Genomic DNA, 5,880 nt, shown 5'->3' on the forward strand with positions numbered 1-5,880 from the left:
ATAAATAAAGTGTTGTATTTCTATATAATGGAATATTACTTAGCCTTAAAAAGGAAGAAGATTCGGACACATATTACAACATGAATGAACCTTGAAGACATATATGCTAAGTGAAATAAGCCAGTTGCAAGAAAAACAAATACTGTATGATTCCAGTTATATGAGGTGCCTAGAGTAGTTAAATTCACAGAGACAGAAAAAAGGGAGGTTGCCAGGGGTGTGGAGGGATGAAGAATTGGTTTTTAATGGGTATACAGTTTGCTTTGCAAGATGAAAAGAATTCTGAAGATCAGTTACACAATAATGTGAAAATACTTAACACTACTGAACTGTACACTTAAAATGTAAGATGGTAAATTTTGTATTATGTGTATTTTACCCTAATTTAAAAGTTTTTAAAATTTAAAAAAATTCAGAGAAAAAATATTAACTCCAAAGGAGACATACATATTATTTAGCCTTAAAAAAGAAGGAAGAAAATCTTGTCTTTTGCAACAAAATGAGTGAATCTCCCTTAACATACCAATGGACACTTAGGTTGATACCATATCTTGGCTATTGTGAAAAATGCTGCAATGAACATGGGAGTACACATATCTCTTCAATATACTGATTTCATTTCCTTTGGATATATACCCAGAAGTGGGATTGCTAGATCATATGGTAGGGGTATTTTTAATTTTTTGAGGAACCTACATGGTGTTTTTCATAATGGGCGTACAGCAACCTTTCTATGTAAATGGCCTAGCAGTTTATAATTTAGGCTTTGCAGGCCATATGGTCTGTCGCAACTACTTAACTCTGCCATTGTAGCATGAAGGCATACATAAATGATACATTAAGGAATTTCTGTGGTTGTGTTCTTTTCCTTCCTTTCTTTCACATCATAGCTCACTGTAACTTTGAACTCCTGGGCTCAGGCAATCTTCCCATCTCAGCCTCCCAAGTATCTAGGACTGCAGGCACACAACACCATACCCAGCTAATGAGCATGGAAATGTTCTGATAGAACTTTATTTATGGCCAGGCACAGTGGCACATGCCTGTAATCCCAGCTACTTGGGAGGTTGACACAAGAAGATCACTTGAGCACAGGAGTTTAAGACCAGCCTGGGTAACATAATGAGACACCAATCTCTGAAGAAGACCCAAAAAACAAAACTTTGTTTAACGATGCTAAAATTTGTATATCATAAAATATTCTTCTTGTGATTTTTCCCCAACCATTTAATAATATAAAAACTATTCTTAAGTCACAAGCCATACAAAAACTGACACCAGGCCAGATTTTGTCTATAGACCACAGTTTGGGGTTTGCCTACCCCTGCTGTAGATCAAAGAGAATTAATAAACTATAGCTACTCATGACAACATGGACAAGTCTCACAAATATAATGCTGAGAGAAAGTAACCTGTGTTAGCTTCCTATTGCTGCTATAATAAATTACCAAAAACTGGCTGGGCACAGTGGCTCATGCCTGTAATCCCAGCAATTTGGGAGTCCGAGGTAGGAGGACTGCTTGAGGCCAGGAGTTCGAGACCAGCTTGGCCAACATGGCAAAACTCCATCTCTACTAAAATTACAAAAATTATCTGGGCATGGTGGTGCGCACCTGTAATCCCAGCTACATCGGGTGGCTGAGGCACAAGAATCATTTGAACCAGGCAGGCAAAAGTTGTAATGAGCCAAGATCGCGCCACTGCTCTCCAGTCTTGGTGACAGAGTGAGATGGTCTCAAAAATAATAACTAAATAAATAACCACAAACTAAGTATTTAATACAAATTTATTATCTTACATCTCTGGAGATCAGAAGTCTAACACTGATCTCACTGGACTGAAATCAAGGTGTTGGTAGGGCTGTGTTCCTTCTGGAGGCTCTAGGGAAGAATGTGTTTTCTTTTTTTGTTTGTTTTTTCTTTTTTTTTATTATACTTTAAGTTCTAGGGTACATGTGCACAACTTGCAGGTTTGTTACATATGTATACATGCGACATGTTGGTGTGCTGCACCCATTAACTCATCATTTACATTAGGTATATCTCCTAATGCTATCCCTCCCCCCTCTCCCCACCCCACGACAGGCCCCAGCGTGTGATGTTCCTCTTGCTGTGCCCAGGTGTTCTCATTGTTCAATTCCCACCTATGAGTGAGAACATGCGGTGTTTGGTTTTTTGTCCTTGCAATAGTTCGCTGAGAATGATGGTTTCCAGCTTCATTCATGTCCCTACAAAGGACATGAAGTCATCCTTTTTTATGACTGCATAGTATTCCATGGTGTATATGTGCCACGTTTTCTTAATCCAGTATGTTTTCTTGGCTTCAGCTTCTAGAGGTCTTCTGCATTCCTTAGATTGTGGCCCCCTTCCTCCTTCTTCAAAGCCAACAAAGCTGTACTGAATCTTTCTTATGCTACTGTCCCTATGGTTCTCCCTCTTCTGCTTCCTTCTTTCACTTTTAAGGACCCTTGTGATTACATTGAGCCCACCCAGATAATCCAAAATAATCTTCCTATCTTAAGGTCAACTGAACAGCAGCCTTAATTCCACCTGCTATCTCAATTCCCATTTGTCAGGTAACCAAACATTGCCACAAGTTCCAAGGATTAAAATGTAGACATTTAAGGGGCCATTATTCTGCCTACCATACAATCCAAACCCACAATCACATATGCTGTAAGATTCCAAGTTAAAAAATAAAAACTTGTTGTAATGTTCAAAAATGCTCCTTACTGGTGGTAAGACTCTAAAGAACAAAAAAGAAGTGATAACCATAAATTTTAGGATAGCTGTTACTTTGGGGTAAAGCAAAAGATGAAGTGATTGAGAGGAGACAGAGGGGAAGCATCTGAGTGCTGGTAATGTTCTATTTCTTGACCTGTGTGGTGATTACAAAGGTGTTTGCTTTATGATAATTCATTGATATATCAATTTATGTTCTGTGATCACCTGTATACACATGACTTTTCACAATAAAAAATTTTTAATGTGAAAGAAAGAAAGAAAGAAAAAGAAGACTCCAAATTGGGAATCACTAAGCAGTGTGTGGTGGAAGAGTTTGTGATCAAACACTATATACATTAATACAACTTTCAGTCAGCATTTTAGTGCTTCAAATTTTAATATTAGTAGAATACCAGGGATCCCATGATATTTGAGAAGGTCTCCAAAATTACAGGAATCAAGACAAACAGAAAAGGAGAATCCAGAGGAAATTTTCACACAATATGGGGAATAGAAAAAAATTTAAACCATAAATGCCAAAACCTCTAATTGCTATCCTAGATAAATGAGAGAAGATTCTGCATACATGCTTTAAAATGGGAACAGAGAATAAGAGCCTGTAAAAAGTAAAACACAAGAGACTTCAAAAAGTTCATGAAGGCCAGGTGCAGTGGCTCACATCTGTAATCCCAGCATTTTGGGAGGCCAAGGTGGGAGAATTGCTTGAACCCAGGAGTTTGAGACCCACTTAGGCAACATAGGGAGACCTCACCTCCATACACACACACACACACACACACACACACACACACACACACACAATAACAATAATAAAAAAATTAGCCAGGTGTGGCAGCATGCGCCTGTGGTCCCAGCTACTTTGGAGGCTGAGGTAGGAAGATTGCTTAAACCCAGGAATTCGAGGCTGCAGTGAGCTGTAATCATGCCACTGTACTCTAGCCTGGGTGACAGACAAAGAACTTGTCTCAAAAAAACAAAGTTCACGGAAGAACAAAATTAAGAGATAAAAATAATAAATATAAACTTTTTTTCTCACTTAAGTTCCATCAATGTCAAGACACTTTTGTAAGTGATGATACCAGCTTTTTAACCCATCCCTAAAGAACTGAGGGTCCTGGGAATTTAGCCATGTCAATGCAGTCTTTTGTACATTACTAGCTGAAGAAAATGGGTGCTCTTTAAAGATTTTTTTAAAATTAGGAAACAAAATGAAGTCAGAAAGAGCCAAATCAAGGCTGTAAGGTGGATGTCTAATTTCCCTTGATTGTTGAGAGGAATGAGCAGGAATATCACTGTGGTAGAGAAGAACTCTCCAGTGAAGCTTTCTCAGGTATTTTTCTGCTAAAGCTTTGGCTAATTTTCTCAAAACACTCTTGTAATAAGCAGATGTTATCATTTTCGGCCCTCCAGAAAGTCAACAAGCAAAATGCCTTGAGAATTAAAAAACAAAAAACTGTTGCTATGACCTTTGCCCTTGATCAGGCTACTTTTGCTTTGACTGGACCACTTCCACCTCTTGGTGCCCATTACTTCGATTGTGCTTTGTCTTCAGGATTGTACTAGTAAAGCCATGTTTCATTACCTGTTACAATTCTTCAAATGCTTCAAGATCTTGATCCCACTTTAAAATTTCAATTGAAAGCTCTGCTCTTGTCTGCAGCTGACCTAGGCACAACAGTTTTGGTACCTATCAAGTGGAAAGTTTGTTCAACATTTTTTTTCAGTCAGAATTGTGTAAACTAAGCCAGTTGAGATAGCTACAGTGTTGGCTATTGTTTGTGCTGTTAATCATCTGTTCTCTTCAATTAAGGCACTAACAACATTAATTTTTTCCTCACAAATTGGTAGGGATGGTCTGCCATTACAGGCTTCATCTTCAATAGCATCTCATCTCTTCTTTAAAAGAGTTATCAATTTGTAAGAGAAACACATCCCATGGTCATGGATGGGTAGAATCAATATTGTGAAAATGACTATACTGCCAAAAGCAATCTCCAAATTCAATGCAATTCCCCTCAAAATACCACCATCATTCTTCACAGAACTAGAAAAACCAATTCCAAAATTCATATGGAACCAAAAAAGAAGAGCCCACATAGCCAAAGCAAGACAAAGCCCAAAGAACAAATCTGGAGGCATCACATTACCCAACTTCAAACTATGCTATAAGGCCATAGTCACCAAAACAGCATGGTACTGGTATAAAAATAACCACATAGACCAATGGAACAGAATAGCAAACCCAGAAATAAAGTCAAATACTTACAGCCAACTGATCTTTGACAAAGCAAACAAAAACATAAAGTGGGGAAAGGACACCCTATTCAACAAATGGTGCTGGGGTAATTGGCAAGCCACATGTAGAAGAATGAAACTTGATCCTCATCTTTCACCTTATACAAAAATCAACTCAAGATGGATCAAGGACTTAAACCTATGACCTGAAACCATAAATATTCTAGAAGATAACCTCAGAAAAACCCTTCTGGACATTGGCTTAGGCAAAGACTTCATGACCAAGAACCCAAAAGCAAATGCAACAGAAACAAAGATAAATAGATGGGATTTAATTAAACTGAAAAGCTTCCACATAGCAAAAGGAACAATCAGCAGAGTAAACAGAAAACAGAGTGGGAGAAAATCTTCACAATCTCTGCATCTGACAAAGGACTAATATCCAGAGTCTTCAAGGAACTCAAACAAATCAGCAAGAAAAAACAAACGACCCCATCAAAACATGGGCTAAGGACATGAATAGACAATTCTCAAAAGAAGATATACAAATGGCCAACAAGCATATGAAAAAAATGCTCAGTATCACTAATGAACAGGGAAATGCAAATCGAAACCACAGTGCGATATCACCTTACTCCTGCAAGAATGGCCATAATAAAAAAAGTAAAAAATAACAGATGTTTGCGGGGATGCTGTAAAAAGAGATCACTTTTACACTGCTGGTGGGAATGTAAACTAGTACAACCACTATGGAAAACAGTGTAGAGATTCCTTTAAGAACTAAAAGTAGAACTACCATTTGATCCAGCAATGCCACTACTGGGTATCTACCTAGAGAAAAAGAAGTCTTTATACAAAAAAGATACTTTCACATGCGTTTATAGCAGCAAAATTTGCAATT

The sequence above is a fragment of the Hylobates moloch genome, unplaced genomic scaffold (assembly GCF_009828535.3).
Source record: "Hylobates moloch isolate HMO894 unplaced genomic scaffold, HMol_V3 SCAFFOLD_7, whole genome shotgun sequence".
NCBI classification, from domain to species: Eukaryota; Metazoa; Chordata; class Mammalia; order Primates; family Hylobatidae; genus Hylobates; species Hylobates moloch.